At 35.2% G+C, this 24770-nt stretch overlaps 2 long non-coding RNA genes across 4 annotated transcripts; one reads left to right on the top strand and one right to left on the bottom strand.

The window, feature by feature from the left end:
- Nucleotides 1-211: 211 nt before the first annotated feature.
- LOC149130897 (uncharacterized) lies at nt 212-15203 on the top strand. 2 transcript variants are annotated; one of them, XR_016238660.1, is made up of 5 exons: nt 212-2363; nt 5161-5307; nt 7065-7165; nt 9925-10079; nt 15103-15203. It is a non-coding gene; the product is annotated as an uncharacterized LOC149130897 (long non-coding RNA). The 2 variants fall into 2 exon arrangements; XR_016238659.1 differs by lacking the exon at nt 7065-7165 and having other exon boundaries at nt 918-2363.
- Nucleotides 9836-23730, bottom strand: LOC149130898 (uncharacterized). Of its 2 annotated transcripts, none has more exons than XR_016238657.1 (4): nt 22246-23297; nt 19333-19464; nt 17425-17556; nt 9836-9989 (listed from the first exon to the last, which is right to left on the bottom strand). It is a non-coding gene; the product is annotated as an uncharacterized LOC149130898 (long non-coding RNA). The 2 variants fall into 2 exon arrangements; XR_016238658.1 differs by lacking the exon at nt 9836-9989 and adding an exon at nt 15029-15164 and having other exon boundaries at nt 22246-23730.
- Nucleotides 23731-24770: the final 1040 nt, after the last annotated feature.

The raw sequence follows: 24770 nt of genomic DNA on the forward strand, positions 1-24770 counted from the left end.
GACACGCAGACATGAGGATACACACACACATATATATTCGATGGGCTTCTTTCAGTTTCCATCCACCAAAACCACTCACAAGGCTTTGGTCGGCTTGAGACTATAGCAAAAGACATTTGCTCAAGGTGGCATGCAGTGAGACTGAACCCAGAACCATATGTGGTTGGGGAGCAAGCCTCTTACTACACATAGTATATGACAAAGATGGTGGGATAGGTTGGAAGTATAAGGTAAGTGATGACATATGAACGGTCAAGGGGCCTTGCAAGAAGGACAGACATGTGAGCAGAAGGACAACTAGTGCGTGTGACTTTTGCTTTCGGGCTTTCACTTGGGACAGACATGGTGACCCCGCAAGAGTTCAAGGAAATTGGCGTTAGGTTCTGACCAGAGGTTAGGTCGGTGTATCCTAAGTGCACAGTATAAATGTTGCGAGAGGACCCATGTGACAGATGAACCAAGCTTTTGAGCCCATTTCACACACCTGCTGTAAAGTGGTTGGCATTTGGAAGGGCATTCAGCTGTAAAAAAACCTTTCCAAAACTGACCTCCCCCTGTGCTAGTGCCACGTAAAAAGCACTCAGTCCACTGTGTGGGGTGGTTGGTGTTAGGAGTGCTGCGATTATAAATCTGTGGTTCATGCGTCCTGGCATCACTTGTGGGTATTTTTCTAGCCAGAAGGTGATCATCGCTTCTATACCATAATCATGTGGGATTATAGTGTACAAATTCACCACATCGAATGATACTAACAGGGTTCCTTCACTTATTGTCTTCGGGAAGTGGTTTAGCATGTCTAAGTCATCCCTGATGAAACTTTTCACATATTTTAGAAACGGTTTGAGTAAGATGTCGAGGAAGTTGCTCAAACGGTGGGTTTCACAAGCAGGGCCAGCAATGATGGGTCTCAGTTTGAGGTCAGCAGGGAGAGGATCGTTGACAACCCATGCTGGTGTGTTTATGTCCCCCGTAACTTAGCGGTTCGGCAAAAGAGACCGATAGAATAAGTCCTGGGATCGATTTGCTCGACTAAAGGCGGTGCTCCAGCATGGCCAGTCAAAAGAAAGACTGAAACAAGTAAAAGAGTATATATACATATATAATGGTTTTATGTTCTATATATAATTGTTTGTGCGTGTTTGTCAGTCCCTGTGAGATAAAAAAAAAAGTGAAAAATGTTCATAAGACCCCTTGGTGCAGGCTCTGGGTGATATTGAACTCTACCCAGGATTTTATTGGTGTCTACACAAGCCTTTACCCACAAGACCACCGAGACACCAACAGAAGCCTAGTTTTAAAATGTCATATTTGAACGCCAATTCTATTTGAGCATGTAAAGGACAAACTTGGCTGGGGCAAAATCAGTAAGACAAGATAAGGCATATTTGCCTTTTAAATTCTCCAGAAAACTCGCTAATACACATCAGTATCCATCCCTAGACATCAGAAATGTAAAGAAAGAAATTAAAATATCTCGGCCAAATGAAAGAGGCTCAGAGAAAGTTGACGGCGGTGCACCAGCATGGCGGCAGTGCACCAGCATGGCGGCAGCTCTAAGCTGAAACTATAAACAAACAATCAAACGTTGTAGGAATTAAATTTCTTTTTTATCAAAAACGTGTTCTATAATTTTTTTTCAAAAAGGTGTCGTTCTACAATTTATTTTTCAAAAAAGTGTCAAGTTTGTCCTTTACATGCTCAAAGAGAATTGGAGTTTAAATATGACATTTTTTAACTAGATTTCTGCTGGTGTCTTGGTGGTCTTGTGGGTAAAGGCCTGTGTAGACACGAATAACATTCTGGGCAGTGTTCAAAATCACCCAGGACCTGCACTAAGGGTTGTTATGAAAATTTTTCACCTCACAGACAATTTTTTTCATTGAATTCTGGGAAAAGTTAGGTTTATAAATCCTAATTTTCACGTATAAAATTGCCGCCAGTAAGATGGAACAGTGGTGCTTGAGGTGGAAGGGGCGTTGGGGCGCGACAGGTGGTCTAGGCTGCCTGGGTTCGCGCCCCCCTTCCCCTTTCACTTCTTTCATCGCCGGACCATTGACCCTGGCGGGTTTTTACCTCGCCTCATCATTTTTCCTCCTACTCCAGTCCCCCTCCTACTCCTAACCCTCCTAAATACTCCTAATTCTCAAAGACGAAATTAATTAAATAAATAATAATTAATTAATTAAAAAAAAAACAAAATAAACATACGAAATACCTGCGGCTGAAGAAATACAGCTAGCTTTACTGATTGAGTGTTTACGAATCGATGTATGTAATTGATACATGTAAAGCCATTCCAGAATCGACCCTCTCTGATTGAAGTCACGTAATTGAAGCCGAGGAAGAATTATGGCTGCAACAAGGTAGGCAAAGAATAGAATCTTTTTTCTTTTTATACCCATTGTCTTTTACCGTCGCCTTTTAATGCGTTTTACACGAACAAATTGACACAAGAGTCTTAACTTTTGGTTTAATGTGAACACCCGGCCATATATACGTATGTATATTGACATTCATTGGCAAATATTCGGTTGTCCGGTCATTACAATTTTGCGAATCTCCATCTTTTAACTTGAACATATCCTAAGTCGAAGATTAAGCCACTATAAATCGGCACGAACTTTCCGGACAAGCCAAGAGAACAAAGCAAATGTAATAAATATTTTTGGAAAGAAAACTTTGCTCCAACGAACCGAAGGAGCAATGAAATGTCATTTATCGCCCATTACATCTCGTACAGACAAGTGGGGGTAAAAACATAGAACGAATGAATATGAGGATGTAATGGCTACTACTGAACATCACTTCCGAGTAGTATCATTTAAATGTGTCTGGCATCAAGCTTATCATTCTATTATCTTTGTTAAGTAAACTGAATCTACTGTTTCATAAATCCACCACAGGTGACAAATGCCCATAAAAATCTATCTCTGTCCCCAATGGGTCTATTGCCTCACTAAAGTGTCCTTTTTTTTTTTTTGTAGCTTTTTCAATCAGTAATAACACATTGCCTACTTGGAACTTTCAATGTCTCTTCTTCTCTGACTATAAAAACTTGTTTATTTTCTCTTCAATCGCTGCATTTGTCCAATGTTAAAAATCCTGTAGATGTTTTATATTGTGTTTGTGTAATCAATTGGTGGATATTCTGTTGTTGGAGTTACTGGGCTTTATGTTTGGTTGGGGATTCTAGACTGATTAGTGTAATTCTGGTGTGTGACCATTTGTGTATCATTCTGTTCTTTTCTCTAGAGTTCTTGGTTTCCTTTCTCTTTTCTATTCCTTGTCCTTCATCTGGAGCCAGTTAGGGGCTACTGGCATCGACCACATTCGCATGGTGCTCTTTTCATGCCCCAAAGAACAAAAATAAAAATAGGACTGCAGCTGGAAGTGCTCAGGTGTCACTGTAGGAGAAAATGTAGACCTTATTAAATATGCAAGGACCCCGAAACTTATGTCCTCTTAAGGGGTTTTTGCTTAATAAAAAAAAAAAATCTCTGTAAATATAGTAGTGTTAGAGAGGAGAATAATTTGGTTAGGGGATATATTGGCAGCACTATTGAATTTAAAAGGAGATATCGGGTCCACATGAGCTCATTTTCGAATGCCAAATACTCCAATTCTACTACATTGGCATATTATATTCATGATTTGAAGAGGAGGAATATGAGCTATACTATTGAATGGTTAGGCCTATCCAAAGCCCCCCCCCCCCTACACACTTTAATGCTAATGTAGATTATGCTTAAGGGAATCGTACTTGATTGGCCAAACACCTTAATATATTTTCTTATGTGCTCCCTTTCTGTAATAGGTTTTTCGCAACATTCTTGAGTAGTTATAAAATTAAAATCAACCATTTTGAGCGTGGCCGTTGCCAGTACCGCCTGACTGGCCCCTGTAGGATTTTCGAGCGAGATCGTTGCCAGTGCCCCTGGACTGGCTTGTGCGGGTGGCACATAAAAGACACCATTTCGAGCGTGGCCGTTTTCGTGCGGGTGACACGTAAAAGCACCCACTACACTCTCTGAGTGGTTGGCGTTAGGAAGGGCATCCAGCTGTAGAAACTCTGCCAAATCAGACTGGAGCCTGGTGCTGCCATCCGGTTTCACCAGTCCTCAGTCAAATCGTCCAACCCATGCTAGCATGGAAAGCGGACGTTAAACGATGATGATGATGCCCACCTGAGCTGTGATCTTGAATTGAATCTGTAGCAAATTTTCTTTTATCTAAATTTAATTATTGACCTTTGAAATGCATATATTTTTCTTTGTTCGACTCGTGTTACCCTTTTAGCTTTGACCACCTTTTATTCGTGCATACCATTTAGGGCCCTGTTGTTTTGACCAATTGGAATGTTTATTTATTATACCTTTCAGTTTAGTCAACCATTTCATCAATTGCAGCAGCTTCATAACTAATTCAGTTCTCTGATAGCTTAGTTGTATATCTGATATGCTTTTATAATTACTGTTGTACTGAATAATTATTGATAGATCTAGATTAGCAACAGTCAGTGCTACTACCACCAACTGAAAATCTAGGTTACTTTAGGTGAGCCTAATAACTGATGGTTTTGGGGTGTTGTTGTTTGTCACACTTGGTGAGTCCTTGACAGTATACAACTAAGCTATTACTGTACATTAAAAGAAACAGGCCTCTGTAAAGTGCAACCCATAACCAACAGTGGGGCTCATTGCTGGTTCCACTCCAGTACCCGGTGTCGTACGATGTGGGGCATAGGCTAATGTACGGAATACAAGCGAAATGATTGAAGTAATAATAATACAGTAAGGTTTTCTTGAAGCATTGACAGGTGTGGTTATGCGACAGAGAAGTTTGCTTGCCAACCATTCAGTCCCACTGCAGATATATGTGCGTCTGTGTTGGTGTTTACATCCTCATGAAAGACACAAAATAAGTACCAGGCTATTCTGGTAAGAAAGCTTAGCAAGAGCCTATGTATACATTTTAATTAAAATATATTTCGTTTTTGCTAGATTAGATTTGTTTCATTAAATTACCAAATTTCTCCTCAAACGTTAAATCCACATTTTCCTATCCTGCCCCCACCCCAACCCCAACATAGAATATTCTCTTCCATTCCATAATTCGGTATAGTGTACACTTAAAGACTGGCCTTTGTTTTTTTCAATCAAGTTTCCAAGTTGTTGCAGTGTTTCTGTCATGTGTTGTGAAAAAGGGGCAAGTGATAAGAGGGATCTCGGATTATACAACTCTGCTTCAGACAAACCTATCCAACCCATGAGCCTGTGGAAGAAGAGGTGATGAGGATGACATGGAAAGGTAGGCACACTCTTATATACACACACACACACACACATATATGCAGCCACTACTAGATTCATAATATATACAAACATACACACACACAAACTGATGTTCATAGATACATATTCATAATATATACATACAAGCACATACATTACTCGATTCATAATATATACACACATACATTGCTCGATTCATAATATATACACACACATTACTTGATTCATAATATATACACACACACATTACTAGATTCATAATATATACACACAAGCACATACATTACTCGATTCATAATATATACACATACATTACTCGATTCATAATATATACACATACATACATTACTCGATTCATAATATATACACATACATTACTAGATTCATAATATATACACACAAGCACATACATTACTCGATTCATAATATATACACATACATTACTCGATTCATAATATATACACACACATTACTCGATTCATAATATATACACACAAGCACATACATTACTCGATTCATAATATATACACATACATTACTCGATTCATAATATATACACATTACTCGATTCATAATATATACACACACATTACTCGATTCATAATATATACACACACACATTACTAGATTCATGATATATACACATACATACATACATTACTCGATTCATAATATATACACATACATTACTCGATTCATAATATATACACATACATTACTCGATTCATAATATATACACACACATTACTCGATTCATAATATATACACACAAGCACATACATTACTCGATTCATAACATAAACAGACACACACACACTACTAGATTCATAATATATACACATACATACATCACTAGATTCATAATATATACACATACATACATTACTAGATTCATAATATATATACACACACACTACTCGATTCATAATATATACACATACATACATTACTCCATTCATAATATATACACACACGTACATTACTAGATTCATAATATACATACAGACACACATTACTCCATTCATAATATATACACACACAAGCACATACATTACTCGATTCACATACCTGATATGCTTTTATAATTACTGTTGTACTGAATAATTATTGATAGATCTAGATTACCAACAGTCAGTGCTACTATCACCAACTGAAAATCTAGGTTACTTTAGGTGAGCCTAGTAACTGATGGTATTGTTGTTTGTCACTCTTGGTGAGCCCTTGACAGTATACAACTAAGCTATTACTGTACATATATATATTTATTCAGTTATTATGTCACATGCTAAAAGAAACAGGCCTCTGTGAAGTGCAACACCTAACCAACAGTGGGGCTCAGTACCCGGTGTCGTACGATGTGAGGCATAGGCTAATGTACGGAATACAAGCCAAATGATTGAAGTAACAATAATACAGTAATGTTTTCTTGAAGCATTGACATGTGTGGTTACGTGATAGAGAAGTTTGCTTGCCAACCATTCAGTCCCACTGCAGATATATGTGCGTCTGTGTTGGTGTTTACATCCTCATGAAAGACACAAAATAAGTACCAGGCTATTCTGGTAAGAAAGCTTAGCAAGAGCCTATGTATACATTTTAATTAAAATATATTTTGGTTTTGCTAGATTAGATTTGTTTCATTAAATTACCAAATTTCTCCTCAAACGTTAAATCCACATTTTCCTATCCTGCCCCCACCCCAACATAGAATATTCTCTTCCATAATTCGGTATAGTGTACACTTAAAGACTGGCCTTTGTTTTTTCAATCAAGTTTCCAAGTTGTTGCAGTGTTTCTGTCATGTGTTGTGAAAAAGGGGTAAGTGATACCTATCCAACCCATGAGCCTGTGGAAGAAGAGGATGACATGGAAAGGTAGGCAAACTCTTATATACACACACACATATATGCAGTCACTACTAGATTCATAATATATACACATACATACATTACTCGATTCATAATATAAACACACATTACTAGGTTCATAATATACACACATTACTCAATTCATAATATATACACACACACATTATTTCTTTTAATCTTACATCATTTGACAGAAACCATTATGGGGTCAGTTGGCCCCATAATAGGTCTGTGCGGTCATCTGACAGGGACAGTTTCTTTAATTAATTTGTACGAATGTTTGTAATGGTTAGATGGCGGTGCGGAGCGCTAGGAATGTGGCTTGTGGGGGTAGAACGCCTAAAATGTTGGACTAGTTGGTTACATGGACTCCAGTGGTCAACTGGCACCTATTTTATCGACCCCCGAAAGAACGAGAGGCCTCTGGAAATTGAACTCGAAACATAAAGACAAACGAACGGCTGCCAAACATTTCGCCCACACGTGCTAACGACTCAGCCAGCTTGTTTCACTCATTTGACTGCGGCCATGCTGGAGCACCGCCTTTATAGTCGAGTAAACCGACCCCAGGACTTATTCTTTGTAAGCCTAATACTTATTCTCTTTTGCCGAAACCACTAAGTTACGGGGACGTAACCACACCAGCATCGATTGTCAAGCGATGGTGGGGGGACAAACACAGACACACATATATTTTTAGGGAGGGGACTAGTCGATTATGTTGACCCCCTAGCGTTTTAATTACCCTAACCCTTATAGGTTGAAAGGAACAGTCGACATCGGCGGAATTTGAACTCAGAACGTAAAGACGGACTGAACTTCGTTAAGCACTTTGTCCGGCGTGCTAACGATTCTGCCTTTAAAAATAATAATAAAGTCCGTAATCCTTTCAATTATACGCACGGGCGGGGGTAGTTAATTACATTGACCCCTCAATGTTCGTCTTTTAATTAATAATCGGTCCCAGAAGCTAAAACACATCCGTCCAGCGAAATAAAGATTCTGATCGCAGAGAAACAAAGGGAAGTAACTCGGAGAAGCCAGAGTAAAATAGAGACGTTACAGATAGATGGCGCTGGTGTTTGTAATGGCGGTAGGAACTCGTTAAAATTACTCTTCTCCTTGTTTCAGTCATTTGACTGCGTCCAAGCTGGAGCACCGCCTTTATAGTCGGTCAAATCGACCGCAGCACTTATTCTTTGTAAGCCTGGTACTTATTCTATCGGTCTCTTTTGCCGAAAGCGCTAATTTACGTCGACGTAAACACACCAGCATCGGTTGTCGAGCGATGTTGGGAGGTGGGGACAAACACACACACATACATATATACAACGGGCTTCTTTCAGTTTCCGCCTACCAAATCCACTCCTTACGGTTTTTATTTCTTTCTCTGTCTTATTTCTTTGACCGGTTTCAGTCAGTATTTGTATCCGCCATCACTTGTTTACAACCCCAGGACCAGACATTTTATTTTCTTTTCGATAATTTATTAAGTTTGATTCGTTCGACGAAAACCGTTCACAGGGAACACGTCTGTGGAATACACAGCCACTTAAACATTAATTTCACCGTGCTCCAGTCCACTTACCTGGCAAAAATCACTTACACCTGTAATTCAAAGGGACCGGCCTTGTCACATTGTATCTCTTTGTAAATTACGTGAAGAAGACGTGTCTGCGGAGTACTGAGCCACTTGCATGCTAATTTTCTGTTGATTGAATTGTAATCGATATGTCACTTTCGCTTCATACTGTTTTATTGACCTTGAAAAATAAAGCTGACAAATATATACACATACATTACTCGATTCATAATATATACACATACATACATTACTCCATTCATAATATATACATTACTCGATTCATAATATACACACACACACACATTACTACATTCATAATATGTACACACAAGCACATACATTACTCGATTCATAATATACACACACACATTACTCGATTCATAATATATACACACAAGCACATACATTACTCAATTCATAATATATACACACAAGCACATACGTTACTCGATTCATAATATATACACACACGTACATTACTTGATTCATAATATATGCACACAAGCACATACATTACTCGATTCATAATATACATACACTACTAGATTCATAATATATACACACACACTACTAGATTCATAATATATACACACATTACTCGATTCATAATATATACACATACATACATTACTAGATTTATAATATATACACACAAGCACATACATTACTCGATTCATAATATACACACATACATTACTCGATTCACAATATATACACATACATTACTCGATTCATAATATATACACATACATACATTACTAGGTTCATAATATATACACACACGTACATTACTAGATTCATAACATATGCACACACATTACTCGATTCATAATATATACACACAAGCACATACATTACTTGATCCATAATATATACACATACATACATTACTAGATTCATAATATATATATACACAGACAATAATATCATTATTATTACCAATTTTTATTCAATTGATTTCTTGTACATATGTATACATATATACTCATACAGATATAAGTATATATCTATATTCTTTTCAAAGCTCCAGCTTGAAGATGCGGCCATGCTGATGCACCACCGTACATAAATATATAAGCAAACACACACAATTAAATACAATAGACACACTTTATTTTCATCAACAAAATACACATACAAGATGCCTTCTTGGTTTCTCTCTCATATTCTTCCTCTCCAGAAACGAAGCAGTTACTCCGGAGGACTGGTCAAAGAACTTGGCTTCAAATTGATAAGTTCCTGGCCCTGAATATAAGAAAATACAAGACAATGACAATAAAGAGTTAAAAAACAATGTGTTTGTTATTATCTATACATACACTTCACTTACTAACGGTAAGTAATCATATTTAAACTAAATTATCATACTTAAATGTAGCAGAATCTAATCATATAGAAAGTAATCATCATGCTTAAATGTAGCAGAATCTAATCATATAGAAAGTAATCATCATACTTAGATATAGCAGAATCTAATCATATAGAAAGTAATCATCATACTTAGATATAGTAGAATCTAATCATATAGAAAGTAATCATCATACTTAGATATAGCAGAATCTAATCATATAGAAAGTAATCATCATACTTAAATGTAGTAGAATCTAATCATCATACTTAGATATAGCAGAATCTAATCATCATACTTAGATGTAGCAGAATCTAATCATATAGAGAGTAATCATCATACTTAAATGTAGAAGAATCTAATCGTAGAGAAAGTAATCATCATACTTAAATGTAGCAGAATCTAATCATCATACTTAGATATAGCAGAATCTAATCATTATAGAAAGTAATCATCATACTTAAATGTAGCAGAATCTAATCATATAGAAAGTAATCATCATACTTAGATATAGCAGAATCTAATCATATAGAAAGTAATCATCATACTTAGATGTAGCAGAATCTAATCATTATAGAAAGTAATCATCATACTTAAATGTAGTAGAATCTAATCATATAGAAAGTAATCATCATACTTAGATATAGCAGAATGTAATCATCATACTTAGATATAGCAGAATCTAATCATATAGAAAGTAATCATCATACTTAGATATAGCAGAATCTAATCATCATACTTAGATGTAGCAGAATCTAATCATATAGAAAGTAATCATCATACTTAGATATAGCAGAATCTAATCATATAGAAAGTAATCATCATACTTAAATGTAGTAGAATCTAATCATATAGAAAGTAATCATCATACTTAGATATAGCAGAATCTAATCATATAGAAAGTAATCATCATACTTAAATGTAGCAGAATCTAATCATATAGAAAGTAATCATCATACTTAAATGTAGCAGAATCTAATCATATAGAAAGTAATCATCATACTTAGATATAGCAGAATCTAATCATATAGAATGTAATCATTATAGAAAGTAATCATCATACTTAAATGTAGCAGAATCTAATCATATAGAAAGTAATCATCATACTTAAATGTAGTAGAATCTAATCATATAGAAAGTAATCATCATACTTAGATATAGCAGAATCTAATCATATAGAAAATAATCATCATACTTAAATGTAGCAGAATCTAATCATATATTAAGTAATCATCATACTTAAATGTAGCAGAATCTAATCATATAGAAAGTAATCATCATACTTAAATGTAGCAGAATCTAATCATATAGAAAGTAATCATCATACTTAAATGTAGCAGAATCTAATCATATAGAAAGTAATCATCATACTTAGATGTAGCAGAATCTAATCATATAGAAAGTAATCATCATACTTAAATGTAGCAGAATCTAATCATATAGAAAGTAATCATCATACTTAAATGTAGCAGAATCTAATCATATAGAAAGTAATCATCATACTTAGATGTAGCAGAATCTAATCATATAGAAAGTAATCATCATACTTAGATGTAGCAGAATGTAATCATCATACTTAAATGTAGCAGAATCTAATCATATAGAAAGTAATCATCATACTTAAATGTAGCAGAATCTAATCATATAGAAAGTAATCATCATACTTAAATGTAGCAGAATCTAATCATATAGAAAGTAATCATCATACTTAAATGTAGTAGAATCTAATCATATAGAAAGTAATCATCATACTTAGATATAGCAGAATCTAATCATATAGAAAGTAATCATCATACTTAAATGTAGCAGAATCTAATCATATAGAAAGTAATCATCATACTTAAATGTAGCAGAATCTAATCATATAGAAAGTAATCATCATACTTAAATGTAGCAGAATCTAATCATATAGAAAGTAATCATCATACTTAGATATAGCAGAATCTAATCATATAGAATGTAATCATTATAGAAAGTAATCATCATACTTAAATGTAGCAGAATCTAATCATATAGAAAGTAATCATCATACTTAAATGTAGCAGAATCTAATCATATAGAAAGTAATCATCATACTTAAATGTAGTAGAATCTAATCATATAGAAAGTAATCATCATACTTAGATATAGCAGAATCTAATCATATAGAAAATAATCATCATACTTAAATGTAGCAGAATCTAATCATATATTAAGTAATCATCATACTTAAATGTAGCAGAATCTAATCATATAGAAAGTAATCATCATACTTAAATGTAGCAGAATCTAATCATATAGAAAGTAATCATCATACTTAAATGTAGCAGAATCTAATCATATAGAAAGTAATCATCATACTTAAATGTAGCAGAATCTAATCATATAGAAAGTAATCATCATACTTAAATGTAGCAGAATCTAATCATATAGAAAGTAATCATCATACTTAAATGTAGTAGAATCTAATCATATAGAAAGTAATCATCATACTTAGATATAGCAGAATCTAATCATATAGAAAATAATCATCATACTTAAATGTAGCAGAATCTAATCATATATTAAGTAATCATCATACTTAAATGTAGCAGAATCTAATCATATAGAAAGTAATCATCATACTTAAATGTAGCAGAATCTAATCATATAGAAAGTAATCATCATACTTAAATGTAGCAGAATCTAATCATATAGAAAGTAATCATCATACTTAAATGTAGCAGAATCTAATCATATAGAAAGTAATCATCATACTTAGATGTAGCAGAATCTAATCATATAGAAAGTAATCATCATACTTAGATGTAGCAGAATCTAATCATATAGAAAGTAATCATCATACTTAGATGTAGCAGAATCTGATCATATAGAAAGTAATCATCATACTTAGATGTAGCAGAATCTAATCATATAGAAAGTAATCATCATACTTAGATGTAGCAGAATCTAATCATATAGAAAGTAATCATCATACTTAGATATAGCAGAATCTAATCATATAGAAAGTAATCATCATACTTAAATGTAGCAGAATCTAATCATGTAGAAAGTAATCATCATACTTAGATATAGCAGAATCTAATCATATAGAAAGAAATCATCATACTTAAATGTAGTAGAATCATATAGAAAGTAATCATCATACTTAGATGTAGCAGAATCTAATCATATAGAAAGTAATCATCATACTTAGATATAGCAGAATCTAATCATATAGAAAGTAATCATCATACTTAAATGTAGCAGAATCTAATCATATAGAAAGTAATCATCATATAGAAAGTAATCATCATACTTAGATATAGCAGAATCTAATCATATAGAAAGAAATCATCATACTTAAATGTAGTAGAATCATATAGAAAGTAATCATCATACTTAGATATAGCAGAATCTAATCATATAGAAAGTAATCATCATACTTAGATATAGCAGAATCTAATCATATAGAAAGTAATCATCATACTTAAATGTAGCAGAATCTAATCATATAGAAAGTAATCATCATACTTAGATATAGCAGAATCTAATCCTATAGAAAGTAATCATCATACTTAAATGTAGTAGAAAGAAATCATCATACTTAAATGTAGCAGAGTCTAATCATATAGAAAGTAATCATCATACTTAAATGTAGCAGAATCTAATCATATAGAAAGAAATCATCATACTTAAATGTAGCAGAATCTAATCATATAGAAAGTAATCATCATACTTAGATATAGCAGAATCTAATCATATAGAAAGTAATCATCATACTTAAATGTAGCAGAATCTAATCATATAGAAAGTAATCATCATACTTAGATGTAGCAGAATCTAATCATATAGAAAGTAATCATCATACTTAGATGTAGCAGAATCTAATCATATAGAAAGTAATCATCATACTTAGATGTAGCAGAATCTAATCATATAGAAAGTAATCATCATACTTAGATGTAGCAGAATCTAATCATATAGAATGTAATCATTATAGAAAGTAATCATCATACTTAAATGTAGCAGAATCTAATCATATAGAAAGTAATCATCATACTTAGATATAGCAGAATCTAATCATATAGAAAGTAATCATCATACTTAGATATAGCAGAATCTAATCATATAGAAAGTAATCATCATACTTAAATGTAGCAGAATCTAATCATATAGAAAGTAATCATCATACTTAAATGTAGCAGAATCTAATCATATAGAAAGAAATCATCATACTTAAATGTAGCAGAATCTAATCATATAGAAAGTAATCATCATACTTAAATGTAGCAGAATCTAATCATATAGAAAGAAATCATCATACTTAGATATAGCAGAATCTAATCATATAGAAAGTAATCATCATACTTAGATATAGCAGAATCTAATCATATAGAAAGTAATCATCATACTTAAATGTAGCAGAATCTAATCATATAGAAAGAAATCATCATACTTAAATGTAGCAGAATCTAATCATATAGAAAGTAATCATCATACTTAGATATAGCAGAATCTAATCATATAGAAAGTAATCATCATACTTAGATATAGCAGAATCTAATCATATAGAAAGTAATCATCATACTTAGATATAGCAGAATCTAATCATATAGAAAGTAATCATCATACTTAAATGTAGCAGAATCTAATCATATAGAAAGTAATCATCATACTTAGATATAGCAGAATGTAATCATCATACTTAAATGTAGCAGAATCTAATCATATAGAAAGTAATCATCATACTTAAATGTAGCAGAATCTAATCATATAGAAAGTAATCATCATACTTAGATGTAGCAGAGTCTAATCATATAGAAAGTAATCATCATACTTAGATATAGCAGAATCTGATCATATGGAAAGTAATCATCATACTTAAATGTAGCAGAATCTAATCATATAGAATGTAATCATATTTAAACAATGTAGACACCAAATTATGATACTTTAAATTAAATAAAATAGACACTTTTTATTTTATTATTTTATTTTCATCAACAATATACACATAGAAGATGTCTTCTTTCTCATATTCTTCTCCAGAAACCAAGCAGTTACTCTGGAGGTCTGGACAAAGTTAGCTTCAAATTGGTAAGTTCCTGGCTCTGAATATAAGTTGATGTCAATAAAGAGTTAAAAGACAATGTCTGTTTGTTATTATTTATACATATATTTCACTTACTAACAGTAACTAATCGTACTTTAATGTTGTAGAATCTAAATTATGATACTAAATGTATAAAATGTTATCGTGCTTAAATGTTGTATGAACTAAATTTATAGAATGTAATCATATTTAAACATTGTAGACACTAGATTATCATACTTAAATGTTATAGAATGTAATCATATCTAAACGTATATTTAGTTTCTACAACATTTAAGTATGATAATTTAGTGTCTACAATGTTTAGATATGATTATATTCTATATATTTAAATATGGTTACTTTCTATATATTTAGATTCTGCAACATTTAAGTATGTAAACAGAGAGGCAACACATGTAAATTTCCCTTCATCAGTTGTCCCGCGTTTCGGAGGGGCAGTCGAGTAATGTGTGTATATATTATGAATCTAGTAATATTAAATATGTAGTAACGATATGCATGTAAGCAATCCCCAAAATTGTAATGGCCGGGTGTTCACGTGAAACCAAAAATTAAGACTCTTGTGTCAATTTGTTCATGTAAAACTACACCAGTGGAGATGAGTCTATAGTCAAAAACAACGGTGAATACCGTCCTACAAAGGGCAGAAATAAAGCACTTCATGCTTTTTGTGAACACATTACCAGTTTTCCTTTTAATGCCATACAAATTAAATCCAACCTAATTGAGTTAAATAATGATATAAACCTCACCATTAAAGAAACCGACAAAGGAAGTGCGGTAGTGGTGATGGACACAGAGTACTACAAGAAGTGAATACTCTCCACGATGGAAAATAATATTTACTATGAGTACAATACAGCCCACAGAAGACTCTTTAAAACTTATCCTCTTCAAATACAGACCTACTCTATTCTACGGATTACCTCAGATACACAAAAATCCAGATATTTCTAAAGCTTGCAGAATTTCTCCAAGCCTATGCATTAATGATCCTCCCCCTACTGGCCTCAAACTGAGGCCCATCATTGCTGACCCACCATTTGAGCATCTTACTCAAACCGTTTCTAAAATATGTGAAAAGCTTCATCAGGGATGACTTAGACATGCTAAAGCACCTCCCGAAGACAATCAGTGAAGGAACCCTGTTGGTATCATTCGATGTGGTGAATTTGTACAATATAATCCCACACGATTAGGGTATAGAAACGATTGTCACCTTCTGGCTAGAAAAGTACCCACAAGAGATGCCAGGACGCATGAACCACAGATTCATAATTGCAGCACTCCTGACACCAACCACCCCACACAGTGCTTTTTACGTGGCACCAGCACAGGGGGGCTGAATGGTTGGGAAGCAAACTTCTCTATCACATAACCACATCTGTCAATTCTTCAAGATATCCTTACTGTATTATTACTTCAATCATTTGGCTTGTATTCCGTACATTAGCCTATGCCCCACATTGTACAACACCGGGTACTGGAGTGGGACCAGCAATGAGCTCCACTGTTGGTTAGGTGTTGCACTTCACAGAGGCCTGTTTCTTTTAGCATGTGGCATAATAACTGAATAAATATATATATGTACAGTAATAGCTTAGTTGTATAATGTCAAGGGCTCACCAAGAGTGACAAACAACAACACCCCAATACCATCAGTTACTAGGCTCACCTAAAGTAACCTAGATTTTGAGTTGGTGATAGTAGCACTGACTGTTGCTAATCTAGGTCTATCAATAATTATTCAGTACAACAGTAATTATAAAAGCATATCAGGTATGTGAATCGAGTAATGTGTGTCTGTATGTATATTATGAATCTAGTAATGTACGTGTGTGTGTATATATTATGAATGGAGTAATGTGTGTGTATGTGTATATATTATGAATCTAGTGATGTATGTATGTGAATATATTATGAATCGAGTAATGTATTTGCTTGTGTGTATATATTATGAATCGAGTAATGTGTGTATATATTATGAATCTAGTATTGTGTGTATATATTATGAATCGAGTAATGTATGTGTATATATTATGAATCGAGTAATGTATGTGTATATATTATGAATCGAGTAATGTATGTGTATATATTATTATGAATCTAGTAATGTGTGAGTGTGTGTATATATTATGAATCGAGTAATGTATGTATGTGTATATATTATGAATTGAGTAATGTATGTGCTTGTGTGTATATATTATGAATCTAGTAGTGGCTGCATAAATGTGTGTATATAAGAGTGTGCCTACCTTTCCATGTCTTCCTCATCACCTCTTCTTCCGCAGGCTCATGGGTTGGATAGGTTTGTCTGAAGCAGTGTTGTATAATCCGAGATCCCTTTTTCACAGCACATGACAGAAACACTGCAACAACTTTGAAACCTGATTGAAAAAACATAATCCAGTCTTTAAATGTACACTATACCGAATTATGGAATGGAATGGAATGGAAGAGAATATTCTATGTTGGGGTGGGTTTAACGTTTGAGGAGAAATTTGGTAATTTAATGAAACAAATCTAATCTAGCAAAAACGAAATATATTGTAATTAAAATGTATACATAGGCTCTTGCTAAGCTTTCTTACCAGAATAGCCTGCTACTTATTTTGTGTCTTTCATGAGGATGTAAACACCAACACAGACGCACATATATCTGCAGTGGGACTGAATGGTTGGCAAGCAAACTTCTCTATCACATAACCACACTTGTCAATGCTTCAAGAAAACCTTACTGTATTATTATTACTTCAATCATTTCGCTTGTATTCCGTACATTAGCCTATGCCTCACATCGTACGACACCGGGTACTGGAGTGGAACCAGCAATGAACCCCACTGTTGGTTATGTATTGCACTTTACAGAGGCCTATTTCTTTTAATGTATAGTAATAGCTTAGTTGTATACTGTCAAGGACTCACCAAGAGTGACAAACAACAACACCCCAAAACCATCAGTTATTAGGCTCACCTAAAGTAACCTAGATTTTCAGTTGGTGATAGTAGCACTGACTGTTGCTAATCTAGATCTATCAATAATTATTCAGTACAACAGTAATTATAAAAGCATATCAGATATACAACTAAGCTATCAGAGAACTGAATTAGTTATGAAGCTGCTGCAATTGATGAAATGGTTGACTAAACTGAAAGGTATAATGAATAAACATTCCAATTAGTCAAAACAACAGGGCCCCGAATGGCAAAAGCCAACGGTATACACATATGCACGAATAAAAGCTAACACGAGTCGAACAAAGAAAAATATATGCATTTCAAAGGTCAATAATTAAATTTAGATAAAAGAAAATTTGCTACAGATTCAATTCAAGATCACAGCTCAGGTGGGCATCATCATCATCGTTTAACGTCCGCTTTCCATGCTAGCATGGGTTGGACGATTTGACTGAGGACTGGTGAAACCGGATGGCAGCACCAGGCTCCAGTCTGATTTGGCAGAGTTTCTACAGCTGGATGCCCTTCCTAACGCCAACCACTCAGAGAGTGTAGTGGGTGCTTTTACGTGTCACCCGCACGAAAACGGCCAACACCCCAATACCATCAGTTACTAGGCTCACCTAAAGTAACCTAGATTTTGAGTTGGTGATAGTAGCACTGACTGTTGCTAATCTAGGTCTATCAATAATTATTCAGTACAACAGTAATTATAAAAGCATATCAGGTATGTGAATCGAGTAATGTGTGTCTGTATGTATATTATGAATCTAGTAATGTACGTGTGTGTGTGTATATATTATGAATGGAGTAATGTGTGTGTATGTGTATATATTATGAATCTAGTGATGTATGTATGTGAATATATTATGAATCGAGTAATGTATTTGCTTGTGTGTATATATTATGAATCGAGTAATGTGTGTATATATTATGAATCTAGTATTGTGTGTATATATTATGAATCGAGTAATGTATGTGTATATATTATGAATCGAGTAATGTATGTGTATATATTATGAATCGAGTAATGTATGTGTATATATTATTATGAATCTAGTAATGTGTGAGTGTGTGTATATATTATGAATCGAGTAATGTATGTATGTGTATATATTATGAATTGAGTAATGTATGTGCTTGTGTGTATATATTATGAATCTAGTAGTGGCTGCATAAATGTGTGTATATAAGAGTGTGCCTACCTTTCCATGTCTTCCTCATCACCTCTTCTTCCGCAGGCTCATGGGTTGGATAGGTTTGTCTGAAGCAGTGTTGTATAATCCGAGATCCCTTTTTCACAGCACATGACAGAAACACTGCAACAACTTTGAAACCTGATTGAAAAAACATAATCCAGTCTTTAAATGTACACTATACCGAATTATGGAATGGAATGGAATGGAAGAGAATATTCTATGTTGGGGTGGGTTTAACGTTTGAGGAGAAATTTGGTAATTTAATGAAACAAATCTAATCTAGCAAAAACGAAATATATTGTAATTAAAATGTATACATAGGCTCTTGCTAAGCTTTCTTACCAGAATAGCCTGCTACTTATTTTGTGTCTTTCATGAGGATGTAAACACCAACACAGACGCACATATATCTGCAGTGGGACTGAATGGTTGGCAAGCAAACTTCTCTATCACATAACCACACTTGTCAATGCTTCAAGAAAACCTTACTGTATTATTATTACTTCAATCATTTCGCTTGTATTCCGTACATTAGCCTATGCCTCACATCGTACGACACCGGGTACTGGAGTGGAACCAGCAATGAACCCCACTGTTGGTTATGTATTGCACTTTACAGAGGCCTATTTCTTTTAATGTATAGTAATAGCTTAGTTGTATACTGTCAAGGACTCACCAAGAGTGACAAACAACAACACCCCAAAACCATCAGTTATTAGGCTCACCTAAAGTAACCTAGATTTTCAGTTGGTGATAGTAGCACTGACTGTTGCTAATCTAGATCTATCAATAATTATTCAGTACAACAGTAATTATAAAAGCATATCAGATATACAACTAAGCTATCAGAGAACTGAATTAGTTATGAAGCTGCTGCAATTGATGAAATGGTTGACTAAACTGAAAGGTATAATGAATAAACATTCCAATTAGTCAAAACAACAGGGCCCCGAATGGCAAAAGCCAACGGTATACACATATGCACGAATAAAAGCTAACACGAGTCGAACAAAGAAAAATATATGCATTTCAAAGGTCAATAATTAAATTTAGATAAAAGAAAATTTGCTACAGATTCAATTCAAGATCACAGCTCAGGTGGGCATCATCATCATCGTTTAACGTCCGCTTTCCATGCTAGCATGGGTTGGACGATTTGACTGAGGACTGGTGAAACCGGATGGCAGCACCAGGCTCCAGTCTGATTTGGCAGAGTTTCTACAGCTGGATGCCCTTCCTAACGCCAACCACTCAGAGAGTGTAGTGGGTGCTTTTACGTGTCACCCGCACGAAAACGGCCACGCTCGAAATGGTGTCTTTTATGTGCCACCCGCACAAGCCAGTCCAGGGGCACTGGCAACGATCTCGCTCGAAAATCCTACAGGGGCCAGTCAGGCGGTACTGGCAACGGCCACGCTCAAAATGGTTGATTTTAATTTTATAACTACTCAAGAATGTTGCGAAAAACCTATTACAGAAAGGGAGCACATAAGAAAATATATTAAGGTGTTTGGCCAATCAAGTACGATTCCCTTAAGCATAATCTACATTAGCATTAAAGTGTGTAGGGGGGGGGGGGCTTTGGATAGGCCTAACCATTCAATAGTATAGCTCATATTCCTCCTCTTCAAATCATGAATATAATATGCCAATGTAGTAGAATTGGAGTATTTGGCATTCGAAAATGAGCTCATGTGGACCCGATATCTCCTTTTAAATTCAATAGTGCTGCCAATATATCCCCTAACCAAATTATTCTCCTCTCTAACACTACTATATTTACAGAGATTTTTTTTTTTTATTAAGCAAAAACCCCTTAAGAGGACATAAGTTTCGGGGTCCTTGCATATTTAATAAGGTCTACATTTTCTCCTACAGTGACACCTGAGCACTTCCAGCTGCAGTCCTATTTTTATTTTTGTTCTTTGGGGCATGAAAAGAGCACCATGCGAATGTGGTCGATGCCAGTAGCCCCTAACTGGCTCCAGATGAAGGACAAGGAATAGAAAAGAGAAAGGAAACCAAGAACTCTAGAGAAAAGAACAGAATGATACACAAATGGTCACACACCAGAATTACACTAATCAGTCTAGAATCCCCAACCAAACATAAAGCCCAGTAACTCCAACAACAGAATATCCACCAATTGATTACACAAACACAATATAAAACATCTACAGGATTTTTAACATTGGACAAATGCAGCGATTGAAGAGAAAATAAACAAGTTTTTATAGTCAGAGAAGAAGAGACATTGAAAGTTCCAAGTAGGCAATGTGTTATTACTGATTGAAAAAGCTACAAAAAAAAAAAAAGGACACTTTAGTGAGGCAATAGACCCATTGGGGACAGAGATAGATTTTTATGGGCATTTGTCACCTGTGGTGGATTTATGAAACAGTAGATTCAGTTTACTTAACAAAGATAATAGAATGATAAGCTTGATGCCAGACACATTTAAATGATACTACTCGGAAGTGATGTTCAGTAGTAGCCATTACATCCTCATATTCATTCGTTCTATGTTTTTACCCCCACTTGTCTGTACGAGATGTAATGGGCGATAAATGACATTTCATTGCTCCTTCGGTTCGTTGGAGCAAAGTTTTCTTTCCAAAAATATTTATTACATTTGCTTTGTTCTCTTGGCTTGTCCGGAAAGTTCGTGCCGATTTATAGTGGCTTAATCTTCGACTTAGGATATGTTCAAGTTAAAAGATGGAGATTCGCAAAATTGTAATGACCGGACAACCGAATATTTGCCAATGAATGTCAATATACATACGTATATATGGCCGGGTGTTCACATTAAACCAAAAGTTAAGACTCTTGTGTCAATTTGTTCGTGTAAAACGCATTAAAAGGCGACGGTAAAAGACAATGGGTATAAAAAGAAAAAAGATTCTATTCTTTGCCTACCTTGTTGCAGCCATAATTCTTCCTCGGCTTCAATTACGTGACTTCAATCAGAGAGGGTCGATTCTGGAATGGCTTTACATGTATCAATTACATACATCGATTCGTAAACACTCAATCAGTAAAGCTAGCTGTATTTCTTCAGCCGCAGGTATTTCGTATGTTTATTTTGTTTTTTTTTTAATTAATTAATTATTATTTATTTAATTAATTTCGTCTTTGAGAATTAGGAGTATTTAGGAGGGTTAGGAGTAGGAGGGGGACTGGAGTAGGAGGAAAAATGATGAGGCGAGGTAAAAACCCGCCAGGGTCAATGGTCCGGCGATGAAAGAAGTGAAAGGGGAAGGGGGGCGCGAACCCAGGCAGCCTAGACCACCTGTCGCGCCCCAACGCCCCTTCCACCTCAAGCACCACTGTTCCATCTTACTGGCGGCAATTTTATACGTGAAAATTAGGATTTATAAACCTAACTTTTCCCAGAATTCAATGAAAAAAATTGTCTGTGAGGTGAAAAATTTTCATAACAACCCTTAGTGCAGGTCCTGGGTGATTTTGAACACTGCCCAGAATGTTATTCGTGTCTACACAGGCCTTTACCCACAAGACCACCAAGACACCAGCAGAAATCTAGTTAAAAAATGTCATATTTAAACTCCAATTCTCTTTGAGCATGTAAAGGACAAACTTGACACTTTTTTGAAAAATAAATTGTAGAACGACACCTTTTTGAAAAAAAATTATAGAACACGTTTTTGATAAAAAAGAAATTTAATTCCTACAACGTTTGATTGTTTGTTTATAGTTTCAGCTTAGAGCTGCCGCCATGCTGGTGCACTGCCGCCATGCTGGTGCACCGCCGTCAACTTTCTCTGAGCCTCTTTCATTTGGCCGAGATATTTTAATTTCTTTCTTTACATTTCTGATGTCTAGGGATGGATACTGATGTGTATTAGCGAGTTTTCTGGAGAATTTAAAAGGCAAATATGCCTTATCTTGTCTTACTGATTTTGCCCCAGCCAAGTTTGTCCTTTACATGCTCAAATAGAATTGGCGTTCAAATATGACATTTTAAAACTAGGCTTCTGTTGGTGTCTCGGTGGTCTTGTGGGTAAAGGCTTGTGTAGACACCAATAAAATCCTGGGTAGAGTTCAATATCACCCAGAGCCTGCACCAAGGGGTCTTATGAACATTTTTCACTTTTTTTTTTATCTCACAGGGACTGACAAACACGCACAAACAATTATATATAGAACATAAAACCATTATATATGTATATATACTCTTTTACTTGTTTCAGTCTTTCTTTTGACTGGCCATGCTGGAGCACCGCCTTTAGTCGAGCAAATCGATCCCAGGACTTATTCTATCGGTCTCTTTTGCCGAACCGCTAAGTTACGGGGGACATAAACACACCAGCATGGGTTGTCAACGATCCTCTCCCTGCTGACCTCAAACTGAGACCCATCATTGCTGGCCCTGCTTGTGAAACCCACCGTTTGAGCAACTTCCTCGACATCTTACTCAAACCGTTTCTAAAATATGTGAAAAGTTTCATCAGGGATGACTTAGACATGCTAAACCACTTCCCGAAGACAATAAGTGAAGGAACCCTGTTAGTATCATTCGATGTGGTGAATTTGTACACTATAATCCCACATGATTATGGTATAGAAGCGATGATCACCTTCTGGCTAGAAAAATACCCACAAGTGATGCCAGGACGCATGAACCACAGATTTATAATCGCAGCACTCCTAACACCAACCACCCCACACAGTGGACTGAGTGCTTTTTACGTGGCACTAGCACAGGGGGAGGTCAGTTTTGGAAAGGTTTTTTTACAGCTGAATGCCCTTCCAAATGCCAACCACTTTACAGCAGGTGTGTGAAATGGGCTCAAAAGCTTGGTTCATCTGTCACATGGGTCCTCTCGCAACATTTATACTGTGCACTTAGGATACACCGACCTAACCTCTGGTCAGAACCTAACGCCAATTTCCTTGAACTCTTGCGGGGTCACCATGTCTGTCCCAAGTGAAAGCCCGAAAGCAAAAGTCACACGCACTAGTTGTCCTTCTGCTCACATGTCTGTCCTTCTTGCAAGGCCCCTTGACCGTTCATATGTCATCACTTACCTTATACTTCCAACCTATCCCACCATCTTTGTCATATACTATGTGTAGTAAGAGGCTTGCTCCCCAACCACATATGGTTCTGGGTTCAGTCTCACTGCATGCCACCTTGAGCAAATGTCTTTTGCTATAGTCTCAAGCCGACCAAAGCCTTGTGGGTAAAGTCTTGTGGGTAAAGGCATGTGGGTAAAGTCTTGTGGGTAAAGGCATGTGTAGACACCAATAAAATCCTGGGTAGAGTTCAATATCACCCAGAGCCTGCACCAAGGGGTCTCATGAAAAATTTTCACTTTTTTTTTTATCTCACAGGGACTGACTTATTTTGGTAGTTTTGACTTATTAAGTCCCCCTAAGCGTGAGGCTTTATTTTATAATAATGCCCTTATATAGATTAA

Source organism: Octopus bimaculoides, chromosome 27, assembly GCF_046866305.1.
Source record: "Octopus bimaculoides isolate indiv1 chromosome 27, ASM4686630v1, whole genome shotgun sequence".
In the NCBI taxonomy this organism is placed as follows: Eukaryota; Metazoa; Mollusca; class Cephalopoda; order Octopoda; family Octopodidae; genus Octopus; species Octopus bimaculoides.